This window comes from Eleutherodactylus coqui, chromosome 6 (genome assembly GCF_035609145.1).
Source record: "Eleutherodactylus coqui strain aEleCoq1 chromosome 6, aEleCoq1.hap1, whole genome shotgun sequence".
Lineage (NCBI taxonomy): Eukaryota > Metazoa > Chordata > Amphibia > Anura > Eleutherodactylidae > Eleutherodactylus > Eleutherodactylus coqui.
This window is the reverse complement of record NC_089842.1, coordinates 226023347-226037332: the sequence shown is the minus strand read 5'-3', so window position 1 is coordinate 226037332 and position 13986 is coordinate 226023347. Positions and strand designations below refer to the sequence as shown.

The following is a 13986-nucleotide window of genomic DNA, read 5'->3' as shown; positions in this document are numbered from 1 at the left end:
CTCATGAAGTGTGAGCTAAGCAGCGACAAGCTGAGATCCGGAACAGCCATGGACACAGTGTGAGCAGCAGCATCAGCGGCGGCGAAGGGCCATGGATACTTCCAGCACCAGCGGAAAGCTTCAGCCACGACCTGAAGGGGACCAATTACAGCAGCCAATCAGGTAGAGGGGGTGTCACCCGTCTGTCACTCTTGTTTCCAACAGTACTTCCTGGTGGCATCAAGATACACTAATACCGTTTGCCTTCCCCAGTCATCTTTTACCCCCCAGCAAGCTGGGTACTCAGATTGATGGCTGAGTCAACCTTGAGTCGGCTACCTGAACCCGCAAGCTTCAGGTTGTGAGTCAGAGCTTAGGACTGCATTTCTGCTGCCCTAACACTCTGCGCAACACAAGGCTTTGCATCTCTGTACAACACCTTTAAAGGGCCCTTTCGATGATTATTTAAATTCATCCATTGTCTAGCTAACTCCCCAGTTTATATGTCATTTAGTATTACCGTGGTTAGTTATCTGTCTGAAACTTCTAGCCTTCTTTTTCTCAAATGGTCATGTGATCTCAGTTCCCACCAGCTCAGACCTACTTGGGGTTAAGCTGTCGGAAAATATTCAGTTTCTCAGTCTATGTTATGCTGTTACATGGACTCTACCACAGGAACTGCCTAGAGGGGCACATAGTAACATATAGTGACAGGAGTGCCCTTGTCACTCTCAAGTTGGTGCCTGATAAGTATCAGACAGGGCTGCAATGTAGAGAAGTGGCTGGAGGGCACGGAAAACACCTCCAAAGTGTGACAGGCAATCAGATGAAGGGGGCAGGCATGTAAAGAATGTGTTTTCGCCGATGCTGCCCTTAGGAAATTTCAAAAGTTGTGGTAGAATGAAATATACAGAATGATTTTCTTATGTGGCCAAATATCTCATAGATGGTTTTGTCTCTCTTCCTAGAGGAGATGTTGTGGGGGAAAAGAAAGAAGTGATCCCGGTAGGTCCACATTTTGCATCCTTACTGTAGGTGAATGAAGGAGAGACTGATGGGCCTATTATACACTTTGGTAAAAAAAAGTACTTATCCTCTGAAGATCACAGCGATAGTTGGTGATGATGATTACTGATGAGCGAAGTTTTGATAAGTTTAGTTTGGTCCAAAATAGTTTGAACCGAACCAGAAGTCCACCAAAACCCCTAAAACTAGTGTATAACGCAAGAGCCATAAGAGCACTCTTGTGTATAACACTGTCTAAAAGCCATAAAAGCCCTGTATAACACTCAGTGTTCAGGACTTGTGTTGGGTGCACCAGTAGAGCCCTGTGTTGGGTAGAACTTTGCTAATAGCTTGGCTTGGGTTCATGCCTGACTGCACTTTTAGCAAAGTTTAACCAAAAGCAGGTTTCTTTTTTTACTGATTTGCACAACACACTTAATAATCACCAAACGCATAATTTCACCTCATAGGCCCTAGTGCACAGTTTGTAACACAATTACCTTGTGCCATTTATAATATTTGTCTTATTAGGTGGCCTTTCGGCCTTTTTAGGCACTAGGGCTCAGGTGCAACTGCTACTTCTGCACTATAGGAGTTGTACCCCAATTGCAAGTTATCCCCTATCCATGAGATAGGGAATAACATGCTGATAGGTGGGAGTCTCACCGCTGAGACCTCCACTGATATAGAGAACACAGGTCCCATGTCCCCTATGCCTCTCGCTGCACCCTCTGCAGTAAGGAGGAGACTAAATGGAGCTCTAGTCATGCAAGCACACTAGCGCTCCATTCACTTTTACTGAGACTGTGGAGATAGCCAAGCAGAACCCACTCCGCTATTTCAATCAGCCCCATTTAAATGGATGGAGCACTGACCGCGCACGATTGGTCAGTGCTTCATTCACAGTGACGTCATATTGGGGTGAGAAGCAACTCTCACAGTGACAGGCACAGCGAGACACACAAGTCCCATTCTAGAGATCAGTGGGGGTCTCAGTGATGAGACCCCCACTGACCAGCAAGTTATCTTGTGGATAGCCTATGGATAAGTGATAAGTCGCAATTATGGTACAACTCCTTTAAAAGCTCAAGAGCCTGCAATGTAATTAAGAGCTATACTTTTGCTCTTGGAGACACCAACAGGCTATAAAGGGTACTGTATGTGGTTCACCATGTCAATGATGAACCAGCATTTTCCTTACAGCTTTTTTTTTAAACTGATTTGTGTAACCTGTATGTATGCAGTGACCTTAGAAAATAAGATAAGGTGTGTTTTTGAGTTGTTCTCATTGATTTATTCTCATTTCCCATTCAGAAGGGAACTCTGAGCTGGAGAAGGAACTTCAACAGAAAGCATCCAGCTCAAGCCCTCAAAGTAATGTATTATTCTCACCAGCATCCCAGTTACCACTTGTTTTAATGTAAATAAAAGATCCAATGAGCTGCTTCTTAGCTCCATGACCGCATATGGCTGCTGTCACAACTTCCATCAACAATATTGCCAAGTTTCCCCAGACTCTCCAATGCAAAATCCTCTCCCTAGTTGTAAAGTGATAGATGTTATGCCCCTGCAGTGTATTACTGTACAACTAAGCAGATTTGTGGTCTGGCAGTGGGATAAAGTTGGGTAAAAAGTGTGAACGCTATAATGGCGGCCATATTGGTACTCAGCTTCTTCAGAAATGGAAAATATGTAGTAGAGGTTTTTTGCTTAGTCGGGTCCAAGATCTCATGGTGTGAATGTTTTTTTTATTTTTACAGATAGTTACGATGAAATAAGTGATGAAGAATTTCATGATGCTCCAGAAACTCAAGAAGGGACATAGGGTGACCCCTTATTTTCCTCCCGACTACTCCATACTACAGACATTTTGGTTCAGCATGTGTTTTTAATGGAGACAAAGGAATATGTTTGCTGCCAGACTTCATCTCCCTATGGAACAAAAGACCTTTCATAGGGCTTTTATCCACTAGTGTTTTTTTTCCAAATGTCAATGGGATTTTCTAATGTAAAAATCACATTGCACAAAAATCGCAAATTTGCGTTCTGCGATTTTTGTGCGATGCGATTTTAACATTAGAAAGTCCCATTGACATTTCGGGGAAAAAAAAAAACAGCGAAAAAAAAAATGCTAGTGGGTAAAAGCCCTTACTCCCAACATCTACTGCGAGAGAAGAGTCTGAGAACGATTGATCAACATACAACAAAGTTTATATTCATGGCAATGGTAACTTTGCCTGCAATAACAAGCCTGGGCTGGGAATGGAGCCATCAGCTTCTTGTAGAAATTCAGATCAGCGCACCACTCAACAGCCATCTAATCGGTGGGAGCCCCACTGAAGATAGGCCATCAATCGTTTACAACTATACAACCCCTTTAAAATGTGTTTATACATTCTAGTATCATTTACCACATAAAAAGGTAGCTATACTTAACCCCTTAAGGATCCAACCCATTTCTTATTGATTTTTGCTTTCTCCTCCCCACTTTCAAAAAGAAAAAATCCTAACACTTTTATTTTTTCGTCGATGTAGCTGTCCGAGGGCTTGTTTTTAGCAGGACGAGTTCTATTTGTCAATGGTTCTATGTAATGTACCATATGATACACTGTAAAACTTTTTAAAAATTCTAAGTGGGACTGGGGGCATACTAATCCTAAGCATACGCTCGCTTACCATATAATAAAACATATCTTATAATAACCAATACTTACAACTTCTTGCTGAAAACGTGGGTTGGCCACAGCTTTATTAACATTTTTTAAACATATATTATAACCTTTACTTTTAACCTAACTACCTAAGTCTAAATTCCTCACGCTTTCCCATGCCTAAACTGTTGAACTTTTATTACCGGAACGGCCACAGGACGTTCGTAAGCCCCTTGTTACCTCGGGCTTGCAAACCCTCCTCTAAGCCGTAGCCCGCATGGGAAGCTCCCGGCCTACAATCCCCCAGCTGTGACAACTTCCGCCTCTCTAGAACACCTTGCATCCTTGCACCCTACCCCTTACCTGGGCGGGTGGGTGGGCGTCTGCTCTCCTCCTACGTCCTTCTTCTTCCACTCCTCGGTCGTTTGTGGCTTTTCCCGCTCTTCTCCTTACTACTTCCTGTTCTAACTCCTCCCTCCCCACTACCTTTGCTCGCTAATTGACTAAACCCCTCACCCCCCTGCCCCCAGTCCCACGCCGCCTCGTTAATCACTTTGCGGCTTGCAAGACTGGGGGCATACTAATCCTAAGCATACGCTCGCTTACCATATAATAAAACATATCTTATAATAACCAATACTTACAACTTCTTGCTGAAAACGTGGGTTGGCCACAGCTTTATTAACATTTTTTAAACATATATTATAACCTTTACTTTTAACCTAACTACCTAAGTCTAAATTCCTCACGCTTTCCCATGCCTAAACTGTTGAACTTTTATTACCGGAACGGCCACAGGACGTTCGTAAGCCCCTTGTTACCTCGGGCTTGCAAACCCTCCTCTAAGCCGTAGCCCGCATGGGAAGCTCCCGGCACGCGGTATGCGCCGTATTCCTATGGCGCATCCCGCCCCACCACGCCAACCCTAGCCAATGCCATTTCCACACCGTCCTGGAGTCCTGACAAAAACGTGTCCAAACCAACATCGTTAAGGTGCACTCCATCCTCCCTAAGTGCTCCTCTTTCCTTGTCCTCGAGTTCCCAATGGCGAACTGCCACTCCGCCCAACGATTTAACGAATCTGGACATCCTAAGGTTGATTAATCTTCTTACTCTCTCAATCGCGTCACCGTCTCTGGCACCCCTCCAGCATCTCCTGGCCACGATGTCTGACCATACGAGCACACAATCCTGGAAACAGTCCCGGAAACGCATCATGTCCTATTTCATGAGTACTAGCAATTCGTTCATTTTTGTTTTTCCTAAGTCGTTCCCCCCGGCGTGAACGACCAGTATAACTCTCCGGGGGGTCCACCTGCTGATTTTGAGAACGAATTGCAGAATCCTGGGCCATAGAAGCCCCCGCACACCCATCCAGTTTACCAGCGCGCCACTCAGACCCAGATTCCGACCCATAGGTCGAGTGGCCGCTCTTCTCTCCGCCCAATAGATAAACGAATGGCCGATGATCCAAACATGCCATGGGTCAGACGCTGAAACAAAAGAAACATAGCAAATACCCGCAAATTGCAAGAAAAAACGCCTACATAACGCTAAGTCTTTCGTACACATCAGTCCTATTCTAAAACCACGTCTACCGTACGATCCGGTCGTATGTACGACTTGTACGCTTGCGATTTCCATCGCCCCAATCGTTTTAAACCGTCCTCCGACATACCATGGGCTTCCGCTGTCGTAGCGGCCCCAATCCTAAAAGAATGCATCCCGAATTCCCCCGGCTCCAAACCGCACTTCTTTAACGCCGAACGTAAAACCGCCGAAAATTGGAAACGCGTGAGCGGGAAACCAGAGGAATGTACTAAAAACTGCCCGCTCTGTGGGCGCTTTTTTAAGAACTCACTGATGACCTGGACCGGGCACCATTCTGCCCCTAATTGGTTAATGGTGAGCCATTCACCTCTTCCGTATACATCCGTTTTCGACTTCCTTATACCTATCCGTATGGCTGATCCCGTAGTTATCACGTCGGCGGCCCGTAGGCCACCCAACTTGACTTTACTCGCCGGGACCATCTCCCCGATACGTAAGGCCGCGAAAAATGCTAATGAAAAAGCCGTTCTAAACAACAGTGTTTCGTATTCGTCCGCACAGACCGACTCCAAAACTGACAACAGGCTTGTCAATACTGGAAACGTGATTGGACGGCGTGTATCCGTCTGGACCTTTTCTTTTCTCCACCCGCGAATTATTTGTTGGAACACGAAATCCTTAGTCACATCTGTCCTACCGTGTAATTTTAACAAAAACGCCACTCCCGCTAGATGCTTTCTGGCTGCTCCCACCGACAAACGCTTTTTACGCAACTCCGTCAGCATATCCAAGGTTGCTGACTTTGCCCTTTCCCCTCCTACCACTGCTCCCCCTGCAAATTTCAACCATAATAACCAGACTGAATTGTAATTTTTCCACGTTGCAGCCGCCACCGATGACTCCACCAGCTTCAACAACTCTCCTCTGCCAGATTCCATAAGGAAGGCGGGCAGCGTACCCCTTCGGCATCCGCCTGCGGGTACCGTTCCCTGAACAGCTCCATCTGTGAACGAGAGAGTGCATCAGCTGCTCTGTTGTCATATCCCGGGACATGCTCCGCACGCAAATACATATTGCCCTGTAAGCATCTTAGCACCACGTGTCTCAACAAAGCCAAAACCGGCGGGGAGGCCGACGATTGTTTGTTTATCGTCTGTACGACCGCCGCATTATCCGACCAAAAACAAACTCTCCGATCTCGTAACTCTGCTCCCCATAACTCAATTGCTACCACCACCGGGAAAAATTCCAGCAGAGTTACGTTCTTCGTCCACCGTTTTTCTCTCCATGACCTTGGCCAGGACTCCCTGCACCAATGGCTGTTGAAGATCACGCCAAAACCGCCCGAACCCGCCGCATCGGCAAACAAACTGATTTCAGTTCCTTCCACATCTTCCCTAGGGCATACCACCTGCCCGTTGAAAGAATGCAGGAAAACCGTCCATAAATGCAAATCAGCCTTAATTCCTGCCGTCACACGTATAAAATGATGTGGTTCGCGGACCCCCACGGTTGCCAATGACAGTCTCCTGGCAAACGGCCGCCCCATGGGAATCACTTTGCAGGCGAAATTTAAAAGACCCAACAAAACTTGCACCTGCCGCAGCGTCACCTTTTTACATTTAGCCACTTCGCCCACTGTTTGCCGCAACCTGGCCACTTTATCCGCCGGCAACCTGAACACCATATCCACCGAATCAATTTCTATACCTAAAAACGTTAGGCATGTAACTGGGCCCATTGTCTTTTCCTCAGACAATGGGACCCCCGCTAAACGCATTAACCTCTTAAAATTTGTCATTAGGAAACCGCAATCACCCGATGTCTCTGAGCCGACGAACAAAAAATCGTCCAAATAATGGATCACCGATGTGATACCCGTCTCATGCTTTAACATCCATTCAAGGAAGGAACTAAATAACTCAAAAAAATAGCATGAGATCGAGCATCCCATCGGTAAGCACATGTCGACGAAAAACTGGTCCTCGATTCTACAACCCAAAAGATGAAAGCACTCCGGGTGAACCGGAAGCAAGCGGAACGCTGATTCAATATCAGCTTTAGCCAAATGCGCAAATCTACCCGCCGACCTTACCAGCCGAACCGCACAATCGAATGACGTGTAGGCTACCGCTGCTTCTTCTTTTGAGATGCCATCATTGACCGATCCCCCTATTGGGAACGATAAATGATGTATCAGTCGGAACTTCCCGGTTTCCTTCTTAGGTACCAGACCCAAAGGAGACACTCGCAAGTTCTCGAAAGGAGGAATACTGAAAGGGCCGGCCATCCGGCCCAACTCCACTTCCTTTTGAACCTTCTCTTTTACCAATTCGATATCGTCCCTTGCCGATTTCAAATTGGGGCATAACATAGTGGCAGGCTGATGCGCGTACGGAATTCTAAAGCCTTCTCGAAATCCTAACCTAAGGATTTCTGCTTCCTGTTTCCTGTGGTACATGTTTAACCACGGATCCAGGTACTGGCTTCTCACCGGAGTTCGCATTTCCGCCGGTGCTACCCACCGCGGGTACCGACCTCTGTTTCTTGAAACAGCGGATCGCTGCATGCTGCCCCCCGCATACCGAGCACTCGTGCCGGAATTTGCAGGTTGCGTAAAATCGACAATGGCCCTCATTGTACAACCAACAGGAGCCATTCGGCCTTGGAGATGCCGCGGGTGGTTGAGATGCCCCTCCCGCGGCTCCCCCGGGAAAGGAAGTCCTAGCTGGACGCTGCGCTAGGATCAGCTGAATCCATACATCAGTGGCCTTAGAGGCCCAACTCGTATGCATTCCCGACACGCGACGCCGAAAATCTTCGTCATAGCGCCACCATGCTGCACCTCCGTGCAACCGATACGCGCTATAAATGGTATTTAGATATACCATCATCTCCGTCGCTTTGCGCGGCTGAAACTGGCACGTTACATGAACCAAAATCACAAAAGCCTGCAACCAATTACCAAAAGTTTTTGCAATCTTCGGTTTTTTGTCAGCACCTCGCTCTGCCGACCGCTCCTTGTCAACCATTACGTGGTCCGAAGAAAGCAAAGACCATATATCAATATACAAGCCATTTTTAATCTTTTCCACTACATCATCGGGCAGACCCACCCCCAAAGGGGCAACACCACAAAACAACGAATCAGCATATTGTAAACTATCCGTTGGAACACTTTCTGTGCCCGCTGCTGAGCAAGCACCAATATTACCCGCAGGCGGGCCTGCGCCCCCTGGAGCCACACAGGACACTGAAAGCCCCTTTTCTGAATCAACCTTGCTCAACAGCGACCTCAGAACCGACACCAAATCATCTTTTTCCGCACCCGCTGCGGGATCCGACACACTTTTAAGGACATTGTATAAGGTAGACTCACCGCCTGGACGGAACTCCGGCGTTGCCAAGGGTGATGCCCTCGCTGTACCGCTCCCTTGGTTCCGTCCTACTTCATACGCGGGCTGCCGACCAATCGATTGCCGAACCCTCCTCGTGTCATCCGATTGGGACGTGCCAGGCTGGTCCGGCCCTGACCGATCCTGCGCAAGCTCTTGCCACCTCCTGCGTTCCCGGACCTTCCGATAAAGGGATGACTGCGGGTCCGCTCTCCGTGGCTGCTCCCTTCGCACGCAATACTCGTCCTGATCACTGCTAGGCACTTCGTCGCTTGACTCGCGCGGCCTGCTGCTGGCACTACGCCCTACGCTGGCCTTCTCTAGCTGCGCCTGAAATTCTCTATCCTGCCTCTCCTGCCTGGCTCGCTCTTTCTGCCTCTGCCTAGCGCCTTGGCCCTGCTTCTTAGAGCTCCGGCGTGGGACCTGGCTATGTGTGGGAAGGTAAACTGCGGGGTCTGCTGGAGGGGGAATGTAGTGGGGGTTAACATAGCACTGTCTGTATTCGTTGGTCTGGGCTGGTGGGCGCTGGTACAGGGTAAAGGAGGGTGGGAGTTGTTGTTGGTGGGGGTGGCAGGCCTGAAATGTGTCCATGTACCGGGGAGGGGGGGGGGGGTTGGCTAGGCCATGTGTCTAAATGTACCCTCCCCGCTCCCCCCTTAGGGCTATGTGGGGTCCTACATGGCCTGTTTCCTTCCCTGTATTGTGTTGACCCTGCGCCCTGTGCTGGCACTGCAGGGTAGCGTGACCTGCCTCCCCCCTCCCTGCTACTGCTGGACCCGCTGGTGCTACCCGGGCTGTGTGTCAGGGGGGGGTTGCGTGGGCCCCAGCTTTCCGTGCTCCCCCTCTCTCTCACTCTCCCCCCACCCCCTCCCCCCCTGCCCACCGGGCTTCTTCTTTTTCGCGCCCTCGGCGCTGCCTGTGCCGCCACGTGCGCTGCGCCGCCATCTTGCGGGGACGTGCGGCCGGACCGCGCGCTCCCCTGCTCCTCTCCGCTGCTTGCACTCAGCTCACCTCGCACTAGTCCGGTCATCCTGCGCCCGGCTGCGCGATGTTGCCTCAGTTCGGCGCCCGCTGTCACTCCCGAGCGCCGTCCTCCGAGCTCCGGACCCTCCGCTGGCACAGTCCTCTGAGCCTCCGATGCCGGTCCTCCCGCCGTACCTCTCAGTGCCGGCGCCGACTTCCGGTTAGCTCCTCCGTCCTTCCTGGTGCCTGCGCTGCCCTGGCTGGCTCTTCCTCCTCCTCTCTTCGGCGCGGGGCTCGGACTGAGCCTCGCCGGGGGCTGCTTTCGCCGGCGCGGTCTCCCTCGCGGTGCCTCTTGCGGGCTGACTGGCTCCTGTCCCGATCTCCGCTGCGGTCTCCCAGGCGGTGTATCTTGCGTGCTGGCTGGCTCCTTTCCCGGTCTCTGCTGCGGTCTTCCTCGTGGTGTATCTTGCGTGCTGGCTGGCTCCTTTCCAGGTCTCTGCTGCGGTCTTCCTTGCGGCGGTTCTTGCGTGCAGGCTGGCTCCTCTCCCGATCTCCGCTGCTGTCCTTCTTCTCCGGCTGGTTCTCTGGCTCCGGCGATCGTCCTGCAGCTTTCCAGCACCTCTTCGAGCCATCCGGTGCCGTCTTGCATCACTGCTTCTTGGATCATGGCACGTAAGTCGTCCATTTTCTTTCTTCTTCCTCCGCTGTTACTGTCTTCCACCCGACTCTTCAAGCTTGTCAGCTGATGGCTTCTTTCTTGCCCGACTCCTGTCTTCTGCGCTCCCCGACTTGCTTTTTTGTTCTTTGTCTTTTCTGCTTCTATCTTTCTTCTGCTCGTCTGCTCTCCTCCTACGTCCTTCTTCTTCCACTCCTCGGTCGTTTGTGGCTTTTCCCGCTCTTCTCCTTACTACTTCCTGTTCTAACTCCTCCCTCCCCACTACCTTTGCTCGCTAATTGACTAAACCCCTCACCCCCCTGCCCCCAGTCCCACGCCGCCTCGTTAATCACTTTGCGGCTTGCAAAGTAAAATGGAAAAAACAAAACACAATTTCACCATCTTTGGGGGGAGGATTCGTGTTTCCCTGGTTTACAGACTGCCACAAAAATGACATGATAACTTTTTATTATGTGGGTTGGTACAATGATAAATTTCTATCGTTTTTTTTTTGTACTATTTAAAAAAATAAATAAAATACTGTAACTCCTTAATGCCATGACACATAAGTTTACTTCCTGGCTGGGGGCCACCTAATGCAACAGTACATTATCTTACAATGCGTCGAAGATGCATTGCTCATGTGAAAGATGCCTTAGGGTCATATAACCTTGTTTTAAAGTTCTAAAAAAAAACCCTTTAACAGTATGAAGATCCATTTTGGTTTGGCTGGTGTTAGTTCATTATATTAGTGAAAATAAAAAAGCAAGGAGGATGATCCCTGACCAACGGATACAGCTTTGTATAGTAGGGGCCCTGTGCACGGCCGTTGGGGAATATCGCCAATGATATCCCGCCATGGGGGTGAGGGGGGGCCACTGTCAGTTCTCTGCGGAGAGCCTATCTGACAGATAGGCTCACCGCGGAGAATTGCAGCAAATCGTGGCATACCGCAATTTAGATCCTGCAAGCGGAGAATCGCTATGATTCTCCACTCGTGGACACGGCGGCTGGGCTTTCCATAGCAACGCTATGGAAAGCATTTACTGCGTTACGCGCGGCCGGATTATCGCTGCCGGTAACGCAATGAACAATCACCTGTGGACAGGCAGCCATAGAGATGCAGTGGTTAAAGCGGCTATTGGAGGGCCAAATTATATATTGTTGAAATTATATATTGTTACAGGGGTTAGATGTGAAACCCAGAGAAGGAAAGGTGTTGGGCTATATAATTAGTCTATATAGGAGGTATCAGGGAGGGCTCAATAAAAAGGAGGTGTCCCTATCAGGAAGGCTTCTGTCGCGGCTTGTTGGTCGCGACAGCATCGTCGCATGGTGGCCTCAACACAGGCCAAGACCTGTCACCTTGTTATGCAGCACAAGGGTTAATGCTCCATAGGCAGAGACTGCTGTCTCTCTCTCTTCTGCATGATGAATGCTGGATTAGTCATTCCTAGGAGAAGGTTGGAGGTGTGCTTCTCTAATTGCTGTGCCAGTCCTCAGGTGTGGAGTAGTTTTATATTCTCACCCCTCCTGGTGCTCAATGCTGCTTATTCAGCTCGATAGAGAAGTATTGGAGTTCCTCTGTGTTGGGTGTACTGCTACGTCTAGATAAATTGCTGTGGTTTACTTTTCAGTTGTAGTTTAGTTTTCATGTCTGTTTTGCTTTGCTGTTCAGTTCATCTCTCCAGGGGTCTCTCTAGGCACAGTCAGGGCCCAGGAAGAAGACCGTGGGGCCGTCTCTATCGAGGTGATTACTCCGTTTCTAGGCAGGGACCCTTCACCCTCCTGCTAGGTTAGGGCCAGGCTATCTTCTCCCTGGAGAGGTGCTACTGTTCAGCATCCTGTGGTGCACACTGTTCTTCAGTGCATGATATGTTCAACTGCAGTGCTTCTGAGTGTGGTACTTGTGTGCCGCATGGACGTGACAGGCTCTATCTCTGTCATATTTCTCTATCTATCCAACAACTATGTAACATAGTATGTTAGGCTGAAAAAAGACATATGTCAATCCAGTTCAGCCTATTGCCTCCAATGTTGATCCAGAGGAAGGCTAAAATAAACCAATTGAGTAGAAGCCATCATTTTCATCATTTTAGGAAAAAAAATCCTTTCCCGACTGTAATCTGGCAATCTGAATAATCCCCGGATCACCGACCCTTTTGAGTAAATAGTGATATAACCTGTAATATTGTAATGCTCAAGCAAGGCATCCAGGCCCCTCTTAAACTTGTTCCAGTAAAAAAAAACGGAAGCAAAACAGAACTGCAGCAGACTCAAAGCATGCAGTTTTTTGAATACATATTGAAATGAAAGTGGGTAAAAACCGGGAACGTTTATTTCAATTTTAATTCTGTTATTCTCTGCTCCAAAAATGGAACAGAGAGATTGAAAGACTCAAAATGCTAGCATCTATGACCAGTAGCTCCGCTGAGAGCTCCTACCTCTTACTGGGGCACCACTGCATTGCTGATCCACTGCTGCACCACTCTATTCACCAGGCTGGTTACCTGGGAACTACAGTCAGCTCCTTAAGCTTATGGGCCTCCCAGGTACTTTGTGTGACCCAGGCCACACATTGGAACATTTCCTTTTATAATCCTTGGCCCTACATGGGCTTCCAGTGACTGCAAGTACCATATAGAATTACAATAATAAATACTACACCTTCATACAAGCAGTGTACAAAGGAAAAATACACCAAGAGAAGGAGAGGCACATGAGTACCATATAAAAGTCTTAAAGGAGCAGTCCCTTGCAAAGCTGCAATCTGTATTCCACATGTCTGGTATCAAAGCCACTGACATCTGGATAGGTCATCAATAGTAGATTAGCAGGGGTTTGCCACCCATGACCCTCGCTGATCAGCTGTATACTGGGTCGATACACACATGTACTGAGCTGATTACTGCAGCAAGCAAACAGCTCTGTTTCCACTGCAGTGGTCAGGTGTGGTATAACTGGCGTTTACTTAAATGGAAACTTTGCCTGTAATCCAAACCTGACCACTGTGTTAAGAACAGAGCTGTCTGCTTCTGCTCAAGTTTGGAGCATATAAACAATTCATGTAAATCCAAAAGCCAGCTCACGGCACAGACACAACATCCGCCAGGTGCATGGATAGGTGCAGGCACACCCCACAGCAATAGAAAACAGAACAGGGGGCCTGGTTGGGTTGGGCACATTGGGCAATTAAACAGGGTATCCCTCCTCCACCCATGCTTTTTTGGGGGGTATTTCATGACCTCAGCGCAGGGATGGGGTGTAAAAAGTGGCGTTCCGTGAGTCTTCGTAAGCTTGATGAGGTGCAGCGGTCTCACACAGAAGGCGCTCAGCAAGCTGCTCCTGAAACTGCAGAAAGGAGCTTCTTGTAAATTACATATTACAGGTAGCGGTCTGAATAATGCTGGGCTCACATGGCGATATGTGGAATCTGCTTGCGGAGGCTCGCAGTGGATCCCAGCTGTGAGCCCGGCTGTGGCGCTGTGTATGAACGCGTAATATACTGTGCATAACTGCCTACTCACACAGGCAGTCATGCGCAGTACACCTTTTCTTGTTTATATTTTCCGCACCGTCGCTTAGCGAGGACGCGGGTACCCGCAGCCCATACACAATGTAGTTGCGTATGGGCTGCGAGTATATCTGCGACCATGAAGCACAACGGGTTCTATGTCGCTGATATCTGCTGTGAAATAGAACCTGCTGCGTTCTGTTTCTGTAAGTGGATTACGTTATTCCAACCCGCTAATGTGAGCCGAATTGTGTAATACAATGCATTTGATTC

The 13986-nt window shown here is 48.8% G+C and overlaps 1 long non-coding RNA gene across 1 annotated transcript; it reads left to right on the top strand.

The window, feature by feature from the left end:
* The first annotated feature begins 863 nt into the window (after nt 1-863).
* On the top strand, nt 864-2961 carry LOC136631622 (uncharacterized). The gene is made up of 3 exons (XR_010793067.1): nt 864-984; nt 2299-2358; nt 2745-2961. It is a non-coding gene; the product is annotated as an uncharacterized lncRNA (long non-coding RNA).
* Nucleotides 2962-13986: the final 11025 nt, after the last annotated feature.